This window comes from Podarcis bocagei (genome assembly GCF_964188305.1).
Source record: "Podarcis bocagei genome assembly, chromosome: 17".
In the NCBI taxonomy this organism is placed as follows: Eukaryota; Metazoa; Chordata; class Lepidosauria; order Squamata; family Lacertidae; genus Podarcis; species Podarcis bocagei.
In genome coordinates this window covers 26,929,640-26,950,544 of record NC_138143.1, presented here as the reverse complement: position 1 = coordinate 26,950,544, position 20,905 = coordinate 26,929,640, and the positions used below count along the sequence as shown (strand labels likewise).

Sequence of the window (20,905 nt, the reverse complement as noted above, 5' to 3'; positions counted from 1 at the left end):
TCACAGGTTACATACAGTTCTAATATACAGTCTTTCCAGCTGCACACAGTCTCTTTTGCAGGGTTCCAACACAGACTAGGCTCTGACCAAGGACATGGGCCAACAGCAAACTTGCTTCAAGCACAAGTGCATTTAGACTTTAGATTGTGCTGAGTCATTCTCAGATGCTTGCTGACTCACTCTCACATGCTTAGCTAGTTGCAAGTGCAGGACAAACACACCCCAAATTAACCAGTACACCTAACAGAACCCTTTCTTGCCCTTTTCTCTGCATGCATAGACCCCTTATACATCAACATGATATCCAATCAAGAACCAAGACCTCAATGCCTCAAGCTTACGCACTGGACAGAGTGAAACCATTTTTATCAGCAAAGCAGATGGCAAATACATCACAGTGGAGAGATGAAACCTTTGGAGTGGAGACAACAGAGCTTTCCTGCTGGCTTTTTCTGTGGTGTCTGCATCCTCCTTTAAGGATGCATGCAAAACTATTAATGGCAAGGTGGGAGGGAATCACAGGGCACAATTCACCAAAGTTCAGCACTTTTAAGTCTCATTCATGTCTATGGGTGTAGTGCTTCCATTAGGGATGATTTTGTTGCTGGATCATGCCCATAGTAATTCCACTGTCTTTCAAAATTGTTTGTATTTAATTAAGACTTCTGGATCACAGGTAAAATCACATTCCCAGGGCTCTTTAAAGAATATGGTATATTAGAAGACTGACAAAGATATGTGGCAACTGCAGCAATCTGTTGGTTTAATCATCGACAGTGCAATAGTCAGGAAAAACCCCCACAGAATTTGGCAGCACAACACAAGGCATTTGTTAAGAAGCAGAAAGTATTTATAAATAGAACTCTAATATAAAAAGCAGTTGGTATTTCTCAGCATAAGTACAAAGGAAGCATAAGAAGCCTTTTTTTTTTTTAAACGAGCAGAACATGAAAGGTGCAAGTCGTGGGTTATGAAAAGAAAAAACTGAATATAATTTAAATGCTGATTTGCCAAAGGGTTCATTTCATACCCGCCCCCCTAGTTTGATTTCATTATAACGTCATGTGCTGCTAGGCTAAAAAGGATAATTCCAGCATACTGCAGACACCAGGTTGTAATAATAATAATAATAATAATAATAATAATAATAATAATAATATCACACAAATGAAAGGAGTCCCAAAAAAATTTATGTAAAGTATGATACTAATAAAATAGCCCTAAAAACAATTCAAAGATGATAAAAAGTGTCTTCTCATATAACAAGCTCTTAAAACAGCTATCAAGGAAGGTCTGAAGGAAATGTTCAATTATCTTAAAGCCAAGTAAACTTCAGCCTAGCTAATACCTTAGTGGGAAACCGACTTACATGAGGCTCCCAGGCGTTCTGAGACCTTGTTTAGTCTCCTACCTGGGCCAAAGACCTTGTTTCTCTGGCGGTGAAACAGGTAGAGACACATACCTTTTCTAAGTTTATAATGCAATCTGTGACAGTGGTGGCCCAATATGCAGGAGTTTGAGTTAGCTGTACAATTCTGTTACAGTTGTACCTTGGAAGTCAAATGGAATCTGTTCCGGAAGCCCGTTCGACTTCCAAAACATTCGGAAACCAAAGCTCCTGCAGCCACGGAAGCCTTGTCAGACGTTCAGGTTCCAAAGAACGTTCGCAAACTGGAACCCTCAATTCCAGGTTTGCGGCATTCGGGAACCAAAACATTTGAGAACCAAGGCATTCGGGATCCAAGGTACGACTGTACTTCATAAATATTACTTTCCGCAGTCCACAATACGAGCATGGTATCATTCGACCAATATGTAAGCATCTAAACTGAACATTCTTTTGGAATTTTGGTGAAGAAACACATTTGGCATCCTAATTAAAGGTGGGATTAAACTAAACTGTTGTGTGCAAGGAGTGAGGTCCATTCACAAAGCAGAACTCCCCTTGCTGTCTTTCTTCCCGCTATGTGCCTCCTATGTCATCTAAATCTGCACTGGTGGGTTGCAGAAACCCCAGAACAGGTCTAGGGTGTGCCTGGGTTGGGGAAGGGGGAAAGTTCCATTATGTGAGCAGACCTTGTTTTCTGCACACACACGCATAGGATGTTGGAAGCTATTAACCATCAATCGGGTTTGTAAACCCCAGGGCAGGAATCAGTGGCCTCCAGTCATGTACCGAAAGAGCTCTTGCAGGCCAAACCACGTCGCTTTCACCTCCCAAGGAAAAGGAACATGAAAGTCAAGTTGCTTCAATTCAGCACACATTTAAAATAAACATGCAGCCTTCCACTGCAAACCTCTGCGTATATTTTCCTCCCATCCTTGAACATCCCTGAAATGCCCTCCCTCACAATTCACTATCTGAGACCGGGGTGGCAAATTCAGAAAAGACTTTTCTCAGCAGCCTTCCCCCCTGCCCAGCCCCCCTCTCAGTAATGGCAACACAATCAATGTGTTTTCCTCTCAAATTATGTGTTGCCTTATTTCAGACATCAGCTTGAAGATTTTTCCTCCATCAGAAGCACCCTCCATAATAACAAAGTATCACATATGCAGCACTGCCTTGGTGAAAATATCAGAGACAAATACACTCAACTGAATAATTTTATCTTGAAGTCAGAGGACACGCATGATAGACTTGTAATGAGGTTTATAAAGCTGCCTCTTGGTGTAATTATTGTTTTATGTCCCCTGAAGCAGTGATGTACAGCAAATGGACAATATTTCCCCATTTGTTGCTACTAAATTATCTCTTTCTGATCATGCATTATAAGACAGATCAATGGTAGCACTGAAAAAAGGTTAGCGGGATTGGTCTATTGCGGGCCCAGCAATGGCGCTGCAACTGAGGCCGACATCACAGAAGGATATTGAGGGGGCTCAGCTCCCTCCTTAAAAACTGGGGTGTGTGGTAAAATGCCACTGCCCCCAGGATCCAGTGCCCCTTGGGCCCAGGTGCAGGAAACATGGGGCCCAGGTGCAGGGCTACTCAAGGTAGAAATGAGACTCGGGATCTCAGTATTCTGCTGAAATAGATGACTTTTTTTTAATTTCAGATGTAATTAGGTTTTGGTGAAGGCATTGGGAAGGTATCAAATAACAAGCAATCATTCTGCTGGTTGACAAGAACCCTGAATAGTGGGTCTGACATACATCAAATTAGGGTGAGCCCTTCAGGGCCACCACTTGGAAGGGCACTATGGCCCTCTGACTCCCAGATAGAGACATGCCTTCCAGACCCCTTTAGTAGGGTACCCAATAGGCTAAAGTTGCAACCCACTACCTTATCCACTCAAAGTTGTGATGATTGCTAACAGGTAGGCAAAAACCTGCAGACCAGCCACTTTGTCTGCAGGAAAAATTCCTCCCATATTCCATAGCAGAGTCTGCATGTTGCCTTGCCTGCTTGCCTTTGGGCAGGACCATTTAGAAAAAGGTCAGGAGGGTGGAGGATCTAAGGACAATCTCAGCAGGCCAAGCCCTGCTGCAGCTTGCCTCTCTTGGACCTAAAGGAAGACAGATCCACTGCTGTAGCCATGCCCCTTCTCAACTCCAATAGACCCATTCAAATGGGCTTTCAAGCCTTACCGGGTGACATCTGGGAGAGGCTCCCAATTTCTCCAATGGTTGCACCATGACCCTAGGGCCTCAGAACTGAGCCACGGCTGCGCCAGGTCACAAACTGTGCTTCGCTGGAGTTCCCAGTGAGTGGCCATTTTGCAAGAAGAATCTGGATACAGTCGTACCTTGGTTGTCAAATGCCCTGGAACTCAGACGTTTTCGCTCCTGAACGTCGTAAACCTGGAAATGATTATTCCAGTTTGCGAACGTTCTTTTGGAACCCGAAGGTCCGACGGGGCTTCTGCAGCTTCTCATTGGCTGCAGGACCTTCCTGCAGCCAATCAGAAGCTGTGATTTGGTTTTGGAAGTCAAACAGACTTCCCGAATGGATTCCGTTTGACTTCCAAGGTATGACTGTACTAAGAACTATCTGGTCTATGTTCAGGTCTTCTTGCAACCTATATTTTATCACATGTCATCTGGGCTTTGTCCAGTTTATCCAAGTGGTATATGTCCCTGTAGAGCTGAGAACAACAGGACCAGCCAAAAGCCTTCCTGTTGATGCACCAAACAAATGGCAGATCGGCTCTGTGTATCTTATAGCATGATGACCAATGTAACAAGAGTTGATCAAGAGTTGAATGGGACACTATTTTCTCAATTTCATTATTAATGTTTTTTATTCCCTCACCTTCAAAAGAGTTTCTGTTTCCCAGATGGCAATGGAGATGGGAAACTCTTGATCATGCCATTGGGAAAGGAAGAGGTATCACCAAACATGTGTTTCTAAAATGACTCTGCCCACCTCCTCCAAATTCCACACAATGCGTTGCATCCGATGTTACAACATATTTGGAGTAAACCAATAGAAATTAATGGGCATGATTAACTTAGGCCCATTATTTTCAAAGTGTCTATTCTTGGGGTAAAACTTGGTTTGATACAATCCAAAGGATCTCTTTCTGAAATCTTTTACACAGATGAAATTTTAAACCTGCCCATAGCTGCCCATAACCTTTCCCAAGCTCTTTGTTTTGCATTAGATTCTCTCCTCCTATTGCTGTTCCATTTCTTTCCCAATTCCCCACGGTAATGTCTTTTTGTTGTTGTTGTTTAGTCGTCTAAGTCGTGTTCGACTCTCCTTGACCCCATGAACCAGAGCATGCCTTGGAAACTCTCACTTTCTTCTCCAAGCTTCTCCTTTTTTATGTCCATGGAGTTTTCTTGGCAAAATACTGGAGTGGATTGCCAGTTCCTTCTCTGATGTCCTTTTAGATTTGGCTAAATAATGCCCTGTCCACTCTAAATACTGCCTATGTACTTACGTATATGCACTTTAATATTTCCATAATAAACTCAGGTTTCCCAGCTCATTTGTAATCCTCTCACCTTTACAGCAGAACTGTAGATTAAAGATCCAAATGTGGCATTCATATATATTTGTGTAATACATTACACGTATAGACAAGGACACATGGTAACACTTTGATTCTTGGAATCTTAGAAATTTTCTGAAATATCCTTATCATGAAATCCTTCCGGTTTTCAAAGCGCTTTCCCCTGCCCCATGGGATAAAAACTGATAAATGTTTAACATTGTGGTGCTATAATAACCATGCTTATTTGAAAGTGACCTCAGGATTTCTCTTGTGGAATGTTTTAATATTTGAGGGCAAGGAGATGGCAGAGAATGGAGCGAGAGGCGCTGACAAGGGAGAACATAAGAGAAATTGGTACCTTTCAATTTTATGAGAGAGGAAAGAACGCTATTCGGTAATAGTGAATCTGAAATTGAAACGCGCTTTTCACATCTGTGTTTGTACAAAGGCGGTTTGACGAGGATATAAAAAGAACACAAATGTGATTGCTTCTGCAAGTATTCTAACCTGGCAAATCTAATACTTTTTTAAAATGGCTAAACGAGTATTTACCTTGTCATCGCCTGAGTGAGACAGTAAATATAATGTCTGTCTGCTCCATTCTGCCATTCTGGGTTATGTGATTAATTTTATTATACCTTTTTATGTGTGTTTTCTTTTTAACCTTTGTGCAGCTCAAGAAGAGAAGGATCCATTAAACTACACATGCTTGTCTGAGATCTCACAGTAAAAGAACAACAACTTTTATGTCAAGCCATCTGCTGCACCGATACAGCAAAGAAACTGAAAAACAATATGCAACGGAATCACTAGCCGAAGTTCCTTTCTTTAAAGCCTTATGAAGATACCACGAAAGCAACAAGTACCATGGGCCTTACCTGTTATACTGTCTTTAAAAGTCCGGTCCTTGCTGCTGACCATACAAAGCTCTTGGCCACTGGTTAAAATCAAAGTGGAGTATTTGATCATGATAATCCCAATGCGTCATGGATGACAGACTGTCTCATGGCACCACGTTCCAGCTGCTTGAAACAAACCCTGCAAAACAACAACAATGGCAACAAAACATGACACACGTATTTCATTTTAATTGAAACATAGCGAACCATATCCAAAGACTAGGAGGCACCCCACTTAATCAATAAGAGCATCATAAAGAAGGCAAAAAGATATATTGACACATCAAAGCTTTGTGGAACACATAAAGGCATTTTATTCTGTGTAGATGCTACTTGTTATAGTTCTATTAAAAATGTAAGGATTAATTAAAAATTATCATTAAAAGCGAATGCTCCACCAGGATTCTCTTGCAAGAACAGAGCTCCTCTGGAGATCTCCTGCTGAAATAAAGTAAAGCAAAGTTTGTTTTAAAGAGTTGAGATCTCAGAGGCAGGTCTCAGGTAGAGAGAGGGGTACAGCTTTTCAAAATGTTCCCCTACATATTGCCAGCTAATAAAAAATATTTTGTGAGCATACAATAAAATGATTCAAGATTCTAGCACTGAGTATTGCTTTAAAATCAAGGACATTAAAATCAAGGACAAACACTTCCAAAGTGTTTGAGTATTGATATGAGAGAGCAGCACCACCCATTGCAGTTTGGGAAATGTAGCTGTGCAAGTATGTGCATACCTGTCAGTTTCCAAACTGCTCATATCTATCCAATTCACTTACTTGCACTGCTCTGTGCGAACTGCAGTCATGCAGCACACAGAAAACAAAACAAATTTGGACTTTGCAGAGGATTCAGATGATGACTACAACGGTGCTGTGCATTAAAATTAAATTTAATAAATGATTAAATGTTAGGCATTGGGAAATGATAGCAGTGTAACATTTGTAAATAAATAACATATGCATATCAAAATAAAAAGCATATGCACACTGAACAGTTGTTGAACTCTCAAAACTACTAGGGGTTTCTTAACAATAACACAAAGTTGCATACATTGTGTAAAATTACATAAAATGTGGATACACTGAAATCCATCTAACTGTAATAGCATTGGTAGGCAATCTAAGGCCTTCTAAATCCGGCCTGCGGACAGTCCAAGAATCAGTGTGTTTTTACATGAGTAGAATGTGTCCTTTTATTTAAAATACATCTCTGGGTTATTTGTGGGGCATAGGGATTCATTCATTTCACCCCAAAAATATAGTCTGCCCCCCACAAGGTCTGAGGGACAGTAGACTGGCCCCCTGCTGAAAAAGTTTGCTGACCCCTATATCAAAATTAATTTATTCATATTATGACTCAGAGGAAAGGTAAAAGAGATCCCTACAATTGTGTAATACACTTCAAATACATATCTAGTTAAAGTAAAGTCATGTATTATATTGAATATAAATGAGGGGAAAAACTTTTCTTGATATATGGCTTGTAGCACAAATATGATAATGGATGAGGACATTATTACAATTTGTTATTTGTAAGAAAATTTATTAGGTTTCCAAAGCAGTTCTAAAAATTTAAATTGGACACTTTGTTCACACATATAGCTTAAATTAGTAAACAGAAGGGTGAGGGAAGCTTCAGCCCTTTCAATGACACCGTAAAAAGCTTAAGCAATCAGTCAGAACAGGCTATCACATGAAATTACAATCCAGAGACATACAGCTTTCAAGAAATCATAATTCACTTTTGCCAGTTTATCAGATACTGAAATGTTCAGCTCTCAGTCCATGGACTTAACATGATGTCTGGTGTGATGTAGGTGGGTGTGGCTTGGAGGAAATGACCTCATTGGCCAAATTAGGACCACTACTGGCAAATTAGGACCTCTGTGAGGCAAAGGTCACACACTGCTGATGAAGAGGTCAAACGTTACACCATTTCTTTAGGTTGATCGGAGGCATATGAACACTGGATCTCTGATGTTTCCTTTCTGCAAACGTGGCAAAACACGGCAACTATTACTGAGTGACTTCACGGGGGAAACAGTTCATTATCTGTACTTATTTTCCACTTACTGTTTCTTAAATTTTTTCGTGGAAGACATAACCAAGAGAGAACTATAAATCAAAGCAAAAGCAATCATGGGCGTTTTTGCACAGCGTGAGTTACATAGATTGCAAAATCGTAAACAGAGTAATATCTGCTAGGAACCTACTGAAAGTCAGTTTGTAAACAAGAAAATGCTTCTTTCTTTCGTTGGGCAAACTATTACTCTTAGACGCAAGAGTGGAAAGAAAATATGCATCATAGTTCAAGGGAGCCAAAATTTCTCAGAAGACAACCCTGAACATAAACTTATATAGAGTCTTCCTAAAACACTATCATTGGGGACTGTGGTTGAATATATGGAGTAAAACATTCCATGGAGCCACCACACAATAAGTCCCTGTCCCTTGTATTCAGCAGCCTGGGCTCCCTTCCTATTAACTGAGCATTTTCCAGACCTCTTCCTCAAAAGATGGCATCTCTTAAGAGCTGGATCAGATCTAAAAGGAACTAGGTTTTCTAAGCTAATGGATATATGCACCCATTGATCATGGGGGTTATCCTAAATTCTCATGATGAGATTGTATCAAATGGAATGTTGCAGTGTTCCATTTTAAAACCCAGGTATCCACACATGACATCAAACCCAGGTAGAAAGAAAAATGGAGTATGGGAATATGGAGGGGTGAGAACGCACATGTTCCCATAGCTCACCTCCAATCCCTACTTCTAGTTCCAGTTTGACATCTGAACAAGTTTCTGATCAATGCCCTCCACCCCACGCCCTTACACTAACAGCTAAAACCATATCAGATTTTTGGGTAATCCTTTGAAGAGCATTCCCATATTTCACCAATAATGGCTTAAGTGTACGATGGGTCCTTCTCCTCCATCAAAAATGCTACACATGAAAACATTTCATTCTGCATAAGAATTGTGTCATATTGGATGTCTGTCTTCACTGAACTGTGGTTACACACTGCATAACATTTCCTCCAGATCTAGCTGCCTTTTTTGAAGTCATAGAAGCCTATCTGACCAATCAAATAATAGAGATGGAGTAAGCACAGCTTGTGGATGTTAGCCAGAAATGAAATGAACCATCCTATCCATCCACCCCCTTCCAGGTGATGGATATTTCATCACTTGTATCAACAACAGTTAACAGCACATCAATTATAAGACTAAAATATTATGTAAGAACTTGCAGCTAGTTCCATGCATGGGATGATGAAAGATGGTGTCTTAAATTCTCTTTGAGATCTGAAGCATTTTCTTACCTTAAAACCTATCAGAAAAGTATTCTAAACGAACACAAATGCACACATACTCAAGTTCATCTTTGCCTATTAGTTTACTGCCAGGCTTGAGCTCAGCAGAAGCAAACTGATGAGTTTTCCTTTCTCAAAATAATCCTTGTGATACATACGGTTCAGTTTCAAGGCCTGCTATTTCCAGCTGACCATGAGACGTTGCAGAATACAGAGGCTTCTTCGGTCCATGCAAAAAGCAAATATCTTGCAGCTCGCAGTGTAATATTTCAAAGCAACTGTTCCACACAGCAAACAGCAACATGCTGTTTTACTTCCTTTCCTGCACCAGAAGTTGCTGCAGTAGTTAACCAAGGAAGCTACTGTTTCCAAATAAATGGTGAGTCATTTTTCTGTCATCCATTAAATCACCAAGTCATACTCATTGTATGGGATTAAACTCCTCATACATGGGGACATGGGGGAATATAAAGTCTGTACTTCTGTTGATTACTCAGTGCCTGAATCATTCTTAAGTAGACTGGACAAAGCACATGACAGTTTGCTATCTGGAACAGCCTTGCGTTCATGCGCTCATGTGCTAAAGACAACTTGAAGAGAGAGACTGTACAGAAGTGTTTATACGCTAATGCTAGAAGTCTCCAAGCCAAGATGGATGAATGCTTGGTCTTAGAGGATGGTTTTGATATAGTGAGCATAACAGAAACCTGGTGGAAAGAAGGGAACTAGTAGGACTTGATTATCTATAGGAAGAACAGAGAAGGGCAGCTGTTAAGGAGAAGGGAGGTGGTGTTAACTATGTATGTCAAAGAAGGCACTGAGTCCAGTAAGATAGAAATCCAAAAAGAGGCAGGCTCCTCCACAGAATTGTTGTGGGTGGCCATACTGGGCCCCAACAGTACTTTAGTGCTGAGAACATGCTATTGTCCCCCTGATTAGAATGCTTTGGGAGATCTTGCAATGAAGACTTAAATCAAGGAAACATCCAAATGAGAAAATTTAGAAATGGGCGACTTGTAAATTTCCAATTGGCCAGAAAATCCAACATGGTCGCGTTTGATTTCAAAAGAGGAAACTTCCCAGAATGAGAGGACTGGTAAATAGGAAGTTGAAAAGTCAAGTCAAGAGAGTCCACACTTCTCACCAGGCTAGCTCTGTATCCTGCTTGATCTTCTGCCTGGCTGAATTGTACCTGAACCGTGATAAATCATCTTGCTTTCCTGAATGGAGGGAGGTGTACAGGTAGAAACCTGTGATGCTAGTCTGCATAAGAGTCACATCCACTGCACTGCCTACTTTTGCCTCTAGCTCCCATCCACCAAGGGACGCTGGTGGTGCTGTGATCTAAACCACTGAGCCTCTTGTGCTTGCCGATCGGAAGGTTGGCGGTTTGAATCCCCGCGGCAGGGTGCGCTCCGGTTGCTTGGTCCCAGCTCCTGCCAACCTAGCAGTTCGAAAGCACACCAGTGCAAATAGATAAATAGGTACCGCTCCGGCGGGAAGGTAAACGGCGTTTCCATGCTCTGCTCTGGTTTCGGTGTTCCGTTGCACCAGAAGCGGCTTAGTCATGCTGGCCACATGACCCAGAAAAACTGTCTGCAGACAAACACCGGCTCCCTCGGCCTGTAAAGCGAGATGAACACTGCAATCCCAGAGTCGTCTACGACTAGACTTAACTGTCAGGGGTCCTTTACCTTTTACCCATCCCCCAATGATATGAGAAACCTGGAAGTTTTCCAAAGGAATGTGGCCTTCAGATTTACAAAAGTTCCCCAGCCCTAGTATACACTACCAAGACTTCCAGGTGTGAAGTGAATCCCATGGCTTGCTATACTGGTAATTGACGCATAACCACATGTTTCTTTAGAAATGTTAAGAACTTTACCTACTAGAAACGTTTAGAAAACTTGTTATCACCACACAAATATTTATCATCATCATCATTATCTACATGGAGGTACGAAGCCATCAAGTACCCCGGACAACCTATACATGAAAATAACTCAACATTCTGTTGCTATAGTATTACTGAGCCTGTTTATTTTGTTACATTGTAAACTACACAAAGTTGCTGTTGGTACATATTATGTGTCGAGTTGCTCTGTAACACTAATTGTACATCTTACTATGTTCATCCATGTTATTTTTTTTATGTGTTTCTCATTTTAAAAAATCTTAGTAGGAAGCCCCGTTGCCTGGATTTCTTTTTATTAAGAAACCCCAACAACGTCCCAAGTCCCTTAAGTCAACACAAGCCCTACAAGAATATACTGTAGGAAAGTTTTACTCTTAAAAAACCAAAACAAAATCCGGACCGGTCTCATTTTATTTTGCGGCCAAAACATTAGGAGGATGTATAATGCAGGGATTCAGAATCTGGTGAAATATGAGCATATCTGTTGAGCTATGGCAGAGATTAATCTTTGTTATGCTCTCAGATCCAAGCAAACTACTTTCTAAAAGCCAAACCTAGAAGGAATCTTATTTCCTGTTGTCTCCCCTATTTTCTACTTTCCTATTTTCTCTCTGGAGTTCGTAAGACAATGAAATCACTTTAGACTGAGCATTGTTTTAACTTCTTTGTTACTGAAAAGAATCTTCTAGCCTCTAACTATTTCTTCATCCCCAGGCTAGCCTTCTACTTCTTCTCTCCCTTTATTTACAGGACCCCTTTATGGAAACTGCTGGGAACTTCAGAAACATCTGTAAAACAAGGGAGGGGAAAGACTTCTCCCCTCCTCTTCACCTGGGAATGGTGCTTTGTGTGTCAGGGACTGGCTGGACACTGATGAGTGATGGTTGGATACTGATGAGGGGGCACCGGGTGAAGAGGGGTTGGAGACTGACTTGGAAAAGGGGATCAGTGATCTTGGAAAGCCTTTAACAGCCAGGAGACAAGAGTCAGAGACAGGAGAAGCTGCAGGTTTGGAAAGTGCAGGAGAACAGATGCAACAGCAACAACAACCCAAGTGACAGTTTACGAATATACCTAATGGGAAAGAATGGGCAGATATCTGGAGAGCCAGTGTGGTGTAGTGGTTAAGAGCGGTAGTCTTGTAGTCTGGGGAACCGGGTTCGCGTCTCCGCTCCTCCACATGCAGCTGCTGGGTGACCTTGGGCCAGTCATACTTCTTTGAAGTCTATCAGCCCCACTCACCTCACAGAGTGTTTGTTGTGGGGGAGGAAGGGAAAGAAGAATGTTAGCTGCTTTGAGACTCCTTAAAAAGGGAGTGAAAGGTGGGATATCAAATCCAAACTCTTCTCCTCCTCCTCCTCCTCCTCCTCCTCTTCTTCTTCTTCTTCTTCTTCTTCTTCTTCTTCTTCTTCTTCTGTGCATCTATCACATACAATTTCTAATATGTTCAAAATTGGGAACATAGTTTCCATTGCCTGCCTACATTCAGGAAAATGGTACAGTGGTACCTTGGTTCCCGAATGACTTAGTTGTCAAACAAATCGGCTCCCGAATGCTGCAAACCTGGAAGTAAGGGTTTCCGATTTGCTCCTACAGCCAAGAAGCTCCTGCAGCAAATCAGAAGCCGTGCCTTGAACGGTTTTGGGAGTTGAATGGACACCCGGAATGGATTAAGTTTGAGAACCAAGGTGACACTGTATTGTTACTCAGTTACGGCAATGAGATTGCCCTCCTGCACCCAGTTATGCATTCTTAATCGCATTGAATTAATGGAACTTGAGGGTAAATTATTTATTGTCCATTGGATTGGTGCTCAAGGCTTCTGTTTCTTGCTATTCTCATCCATCTGGGGGCTTGACATAGTCATGCTTTGGTCTTGGACCTACAGCGATTTTGATGAAAGTTACAGTAGTCAGCAAGCAAGCTCCAGATATACTTCTTCACACAAGTCAAGGTCAAGCAGCAGATGAGAAGGGAGTGTATTTTGCAATTGCTTAGCAACATGGGTCTAAGACGGAAGTGATGGGGCTCCTTTATACTCAGTTTCTCTAAATCTCTGTGTTCTAATCCCAAACCATGCAATTTGGTACTGTCAACCAAACATGTAGCAGCCTCTCAGAGACTCAGACAGAAGGGTAGCATAAACTGGTCTTGAATACTTTAATTGGAGGCACCAGGGATTGAACCGGACACATCTCCCAGCTTCTGCTCTCTGAATTTGAAGGCTACAATTGCAGCTTCAACTAGGAATGCCAGAGGAATCCAATCTTTGCTAAATCTAGCTAACCTCCTGGCCTCATGTGCTGACTGGAACTTAGTTATCCTCCATATTTTGTACTTCCCCAATGTTCCAATGCAAGTTTCAGATGAAAACGGTCTCAAAATATGTTATCCAACCCATATTTCGAGAGAAAATTTAGATACATTTTGAGAGTACTTGTTTAGAAAAGCATATTTCATTATTACTATATTTAAACATAGGGCTTCATGCATATTTTTTTCTTTGAAATTTCTTAGCAGATTAGTGTGGAATCCGAATGGAATGGATTTATGGATTATTATATGCAAGGCTGGCACAGATAAGATAAAAGACTGATTCATTCATCCTTAAGCTATAAGATGCCATGGTCCAGGATTCAGATATAGGTTTAATAAACACCTATTCAGATGAGGAGAAGCGAGTGAAGGCACTTAAATGATTGTTCATCCTGGCCCTCATATGAAGGAGTCACATGAGAACACATCTATTAGAATCTTGCACAGAAACACTCCACCCCATCAATCGCTCATTCCTGTCACATTTTCCATTCTGATGACGATGATGAATTAGATTTTTGTTTCTCCCCTCTTCCTAAGGATGCCCAGGGCAGAAAGTTATATACTGCTTGATTGTAACCAAACGTCTAAGTGGCTTACAAGAAATATTATAATTATCAATTAAAAAAAACAAAAAAACAAAAATAAGTATTTATTATCTGAGACTCTGTCAACCTGTCTGTCTCTGCTCCACCCTCTTCATACCTATTCTGGTCCTGAGACCAGAGGAGAGGGGAGCTGTTCACCGCAGGAGGGGAAGACCTACTGGCTTCTTCAGCAGTCTGCCTGATCGCTATCTCTTCGCCCTCTTCTTCTCCAGCTTCCGCTTTTCTGATTCTGGGCTGCTCTCTGCCACAGCCTCTTCCTGCTCACCAAACCCTGTTGCCTCTTCAGCTTCCGACACCTCCTCCTCCCAGTCTGCTCCCTCTTCTTCCTCTGACCACTCATGGTCATCCCACCGCCAATCTGAGCCTTCTTCCCTTGCGGGTTCCCTTAGCTCAGGCATAGGCAAACTCGGCCTTCCAGATGTTTTGGGACTGCAACTCCCATCCTCCCCGACCACTGGTCCTGTTAGCTAGGGATGATGGGAGTCATAGTCCCAAAACATATGGAAAGCTGAGTTTGCCTATGCCTGTCTTGGCTAGTCTCTCTCTCTTTCTCCCCCCACTCCTCTGCATCCAGCCAGTCTGTGACAATCAACCTCTCTGAGAAAGTGAGATATCTGAGAAAGTGAGATCTAATGAATCCTACAGCCCCTAGGATGCGCTCATAGGGACCATAGCATTGCAACATTGAAAAAAGCATTTAAAGACACATTTCCATGCAGATTTAAAATCATGGACTAATGCAGAAACAGAATGGTCTGATGAATGAGAATGTGTGAAAATTAAATGGACCAGAAATAGAAGGAGTTGGCCATCCCTAGGGCCAAGTCATGCACTATAGATAATACAAAAAGAACTAGTAAATTATGCATTGTATAAAGGGGGCGAATGTATTTGCTGTCATTAATTCCCTAAATGGATAATTTCAGGGTGATATGAGGGGAAATTAATAATTTTAATTGATTCTTACATAGTAAATGTGTGCTGTTGTGAACCGTGAAAGAACAAGCCACATTCCAGGCATTTTCAAATAATCCAGAGGCGGCATTTGCTTCACTGAGCACAATGGGAAGATCACCATATCTCAAAGAGTTAGTTGCACTATCTATAAAAACTGAAATTCCCCGAACTCCTCAACTGAAAACAATTAGCGGTGTAATAATGAAGGCATGCTTTTCACAATTACTATGGGATAATCACCAGGCTTGTTTTGTGACTGATGAAGAAAGATGCTGAATGGAAATTTAATCACTGGTTTCCTATCCTAGAGTGAGATGCCTAACGAGATCACATAATTACAGCCAAATGGATTTATATCTTTGGCTGATGCACAGTCATGATTACCTAAGGAAGGAAGCAGAATTTCATAAATCCAAAAATCAATAAGGGATGCTTTCAACATGTAAAGACAGACTTGTACATGATGCCTTGGGAAAGCATAAACATACTGCTCAGAGAATCAGCTCTGTTATGCTGGGAGGAGAAGACAAATTGTCATGCATACATGCATTTATATGTCTATAAATGGTGGTGCAGGGAACAATATGCATTAAAAAAATGAGGTTGACATATGCTATGTAAACTAGGGGTGCACACTGGCCCCCAAGATTTATCTTGTACTTATGCTTTAAAAAACCCCACAGTTGCTCTGTGCTCTGTCCGCTTCGATCTGTGATTGGTTTTTGAGCCACAATGTGTAAAACAAAGCTATGTGTTGCTCTTCCTCTCTTACGGGGAATCTGAAAAAACAGCTACAACCTTTTACCCTTTCAACAGCAGTAGGTGAAATTGACAGGACCAGTGCTCCTGCCAGAGTGGATTACACCTGCCAGATTGAAGGTCCAGGATTTTTGTGTGTGCAGGAAGGAAAAGGGATTCATTTTCTCTGCAATCCATATTAGGGCTGGCAAATTGGCACCAGCCACTTGGTTTTCGCCTACCTTGTAGCAATCGTCACAACTTTTTAAGGTTTGGCGGTTAGGCACTGGAATAGCGATGTGTGGGGGAGGGGAGGTGCGGCCATCACCTGCCCCTCCATGCGTAAGGGTATTCCGTTAAAGGAATCCAGGGTATGTGGATCTTGTTCGAAGCATGGGGAGGGGCTAGGGCCATGCCACGACCCCAGCGGGAACCCAGGGGGGCTCAAGTCAATCCGCATCGATGGGGCTCCCCCTACAGGTGGTTTACCCTTCCAGACTTTCTGCAAGGTGGGCAGGAGTCAGATATAGTCTGTTTATGCTAATGCTTAAGCCAATACTGCTCACATTCTGTAACCAATAAAGTTGTTAACAATAACCTAAATTCTGTTTCCTTGTGTCTTAATTCTCCTGGAGGTGGCTTGGGGGTCTTGAAGTGCAAAAGGGATTCATTTTTCTCTGCAATCCATATTAGGGCAATACTTTTATTAGGCCAACAAGAACTCAAAACAACAACAACAAAACCATATTAATTTAACATTTTTAGGGAGGCGTAAGGGTGTGTCTTTTTTCGCTTTCTTAAAATAAGTAAGAAGCGGTCATGTTGTGTGTATTCCTGCTTGCACATTTTTTTAATATATATTTAAAGAAAAAAGCCTTAGAAGCTGAGCTTTCAGAGGATGCTTATGTCAGGAAAGGACACCCTCCAAAAGCCATATCAAAGTGAGTCTGTCCTTAATGCTGTCTGCAGAGTCCCATATCTGGCCTATGCCTGGTTCTCTTCCCTGTTTAATTGACCTTTGTTGGCTACTGATTGTTGGGATGAAACCATGAAAGGCAAGCAGGACAAGATGGTGAGATACAGTGTATGGATCATGGCCACTGGCGGAGGAAGAGCAGTGGGGGGGAGCGCACCGCCCCCGGCAGCGCGATCCTGGCAGGGTGCCATTGTAGCTGCCCCCTGCCTGCGCTGGGTGCCTAGCCCCTGCAGGCAGTGCACCCCACCCCCAGGACCCCGCCCCCAGTGCTGGAGCATGGAGCTCTGCCACTTATCATGGCCTCCAGGTTTAAAGTTTAGAATTCATTGTGTTGTTCTCATGTCCTGCTTGCAGACTCCCCATAGGCCAGAACAGGACGTTAGACGGGCCTTTGGCCTAAACCACCAGGACTCTTCTTACGTATAATATAGGTAATTTGGTGTGCATTTATGCTTGTCTGTTGAGCACTTTGCACCAGCATAGCGGATTATTTCGTTTATGCAGACTCAGATCTGATATCTAAGACTTCCAAGTTTATTCCCTTTAATGTCTCTTGGAAAGCAAGAGCTGGAAATAGACGCACTAATAACATCTGTCTTCATGGGTATCCAGATGGGGGGTATTAAAAAAAAAAAAGAGCACAATGCAGGTACATAAGAATAGTGCAAATATAAAGTGTGCTCACCTTGGGTGATGCCGTGAATGAATAAACTGACAGCTTGCAAGTAAACAGATTTACATAGAGCCATCTCTAAAATCAATGATTTACTCCAATTCCATTCACAAGATATATATATATATATATATATATATATATATATATATATATATATATATATATATATATATATATATATGCTTTCGTAGGTTTTCACGGGTACAGGAATGCAGGTTTTGGTGTCTTCGGGTGTCTTCCCGTGTAAGAGTTGGGGTGTCTAGGCGACGTTTCGACGAGGTCTCACTCGTCATCTTCAGGCTGGTGCTTTCGGCTTCTTGTTACTGGAACAGAGCAGGATCTCAGTGTTTGAGTTCCTATAAATACTGTTGAGGGGGTGTGGTGTATAGCCTCCAATGTTCTGGGCAGAGAGGAAGTTCCCAGGTTAGGTGCCTTTTCTTCTTTTGTTCATTAATTACTTGAGGGATATCTTGAGTGATTTCTTGAGTGATATTTTGAGTACCACTTGGGAGGGTCATTAGGTGTGGATTAGTTGCTAAAGCTTTTGTGTCTTGACCTCTTGAGCTTGTGAAGAGTTTTTCTGAGAAGATGGCTGTACTGCACTTAGTTGTGTTCTGGCTTGGCTTCGTGTATAGGGGCGAGCTGTGGTTTTGTGCCCTGTGCCAGCCAGATCTGTGTAGGGATTGCAGGGGGGTGCAGCATCCGGAGGTGCCACTATGGTTTGGCTACTGGATGGTGTCTGTAATTTATCTGTGGAGAGGGTCTGGGTTTGGGTCTGGTGTGGTTGATTGGAGATGGCGTTCTGTGTGCCTCTGGTTCTGGTGTCGGTTTTTGTGGGGAGGGCTAATTTCCAGATGTCTGGCAGGCGGGACGTGTCGTCACGCTTGTTCATGTTGTGAGGGTGTTTCTCTATCTCGATGGCTTCCATGATTATTCTCTTGTGGTGATGTTCCATGTTAAAGAGCAATTTGGAATCTGCAAAATTAATTTCGTGTCCTGTTTCTTTCATGTGTTGGTAAAGAGAGGAAGTTTTTTCTTCTTTTTTGACGGCATTCTTGTGTTCTGCGATACGTGCATTTATTCGTCTGTTTGTTTGTCCAATGTACGTGGCTGGGCAGACTTTGCAGGGTATTTCATAGACCCCTTGGTTTTCTAACTGGATTTTATCTTTGGGGTTTCTGAGGATATTGGCTATTTTTTGGTTGGTGCAAAAGGCTGTTTTGATATTGTGTTTATGGAGGATTTTGCTAATTTTATCTGTAGTGCCCTTGATATAAGGAAGGAGGGCCATGCCATTGTTTTCTTCTGTGTCTTGGTTTTTGGGGGGTGTTTCTTTTTGGATTAGCTTCGTAACCCTGTTTTGCTGGTATCCGTTGGCGATTAACACATTTGAGAGATTCTGTAACTCAGTTGTCAAGTGGTCTTTGTCAGCCAGGCGTTTGGTTCTGGAGATGAGAGTCTTGGCTACGGAGTTTATTTGTGCAGGGTGGTGGTGTGATTGTGCATGTAAGTAGCGGTTGGTGTGTGTTTTTTTCCGGTAGATAGTGTGTCCTAGGGAGCCATCAGGTTTTTTGTAGATTAGGACGTCAAGGAAGGGAAGTTGGTTGTTGGCTTCTATTTCCATAGTGAATTGTATTTTGGGGTGTAGGCTGTTGAGATGTGTGAGGAAGCAATCTAGTTTTTCCTTCCCGTGTGGCCAAATTACAAAGGTGTCGTCAACATATCTGAGCCAAAGTTTGGGTTTGTGTTCTGACTTGTCTAAAGCATTGTGTCTAAAGTTTGGGTTTGTGTTCTGACTTGTCTAAAGCATTGTCTAAAGCACACACCAACCGCTACTTACATGCACAATCACACCACCACCCTGCACAAATAAACTCCGTAGCCAAGACTCTCATCTCCAGAACCAAACGCCTGGCTGACAAAGACCACTTGACAACTGAGTTACAGAATCTCTCAAATGTGTTAATCGCCAACGGATACCAGCAAAACAGGGTTACGAAGCTAATCCAAAAAGAAACACCCCCCAAAAACCAAGACACAGAAGAAAACAATGGCATGGCCCTCCTTCCTTATATCAAGGGCACTACAGATAAAATTAGCAAAATCCTCCATAAACACAATATCAAAACAGCCTTTTGCACCAACCAAAAAATAGCCAATATCCTCAGAAACCCCAAAGATAAAATCCAGTTAGAAAACCAAGGGGTCTATGAAATACCCTGCAAAGTCTGCCCAGCCACGTACATTGGACAAACAAACAGACGAATAAATGCACGTATCGCAGAACACAAGAATGCCGTCAAAAAAGAAGAAAAAACTTCCTCTCTTTACCAACACATGAAAGAAACAGGACACGAAATTAATTTTGCAGATTCCAAATTGCTCTTTAACATGGAACATCACCACAAGAGAATAATCATGGAAGCCATCGAGATAGAGAAACACCCTCACAACATGAACAAGCGTGACGACACGTCCCGCCTGCCAGACATCTGGAAATTAGCCCTCCCCACAAAAACCGACACCAGAACCAGAGGCACACAGAACGCCATCTCCAATCAACCACACCAGACCCAAACCCAGACCCTCTCCACAGATAAATTACAGACACCATCCAGTAGCCAAACCATAGTGGCACCTCCGGATGCTGCACCCCCCTGCAATCCCTACACAGATCTGGCTGGCACAGGGCACAAAACCACAGCTCGCCCCTATACACGAAGCCAAGCCAGAACACAACTAAGTGCAGTACAGCCATCTTCTCAGAAAAACTCTTCACAAGCTCAAGAGGTCAAGACACAAAAGCTTTAGCAACTAATCCACACCTAATGACCCTCCCAAGTGGTACTCAAAATATCACTCAAGAAATCACTCAAGATATCCCTCAAGTAATTAATGAACAAAAGAAGAAAAGGCACCTAACCTGGGAACTTCCTCTCTGCCCAGAACGTTGGAGGCTATACACCACACCCCCTCAACAGTATTTATAGGAACTCAAACACTGAGATCCTGCTCTGTTCCAGTAACAAGAAGCCGAAAGCACCAGCCTGAAGATGACGAGTGAGACCTCGTCGAAACGTCGCCTAGACACCCCAACTCTTACACGGGAAGACACCCGAAGACACCAAAACCTGCATATATATATATATATATATATATATATATATATATATATATATATATATATGAATGATATTAAAATAATGACAATTAATCTAAAGTCTAAAGATGCAGAGTACAATCTCACGGGATGTGTGCATAATACTGCATTGTTGCAAGTCACCTTAAACACACACATTGGGCAGGCTAATCTATTCTTTAAGCTTCCTTCCATTATCACAGCCAAGATTTTTGTTGCTGCTATGAACAGACTTGGACCATCATTTGCAACAGAAATTCTGTTTTAGAGACAGCTGCTCCCATCTTAATTTCTGGCTTGCGAACTGGAAAGCCATGCCAAAGTCTGCCTCCCAATGGCACAGGAGACCATGATGTGTGAAACTAAGCACTTTGCTTTCTGTAGTTCCCTGCCCCTGCCATGGGCTACGTTGGGTTGGAGAGTATCTT

At 42.2% G+C, this 20,905-nt stretch overlaps 1 protein-coding gene across 4 annotated transcripts in view; it reads right to left on the bottom strand.

Moving 5' to 3' along the window:
• The window catches only part of LINGO2 (leucine rich repeat and Ig domain containing 2), a 539,936-nt gene that overhangs the window by 159,458 nt on the left and 359,573 nt on the right, over positions 1–20,905 (bottom strand). For 3 of the 4 annotated variants that reach the window (XM_081176515.1, XM_081176516.1, XM_081176517.1), the window contains one exon: positions 5,819–5,978. The gene's annotated coding sequence lies outside the window, so the exon portion shown is untranslated. Of the gene's footprint in view, positions 1–5,818; positions 5,979–9,310; positions 9,442–20,905 lie in introns of those variants that run through there. The other variant, XM_081176518.1, reaches the window with a different exon arrangement.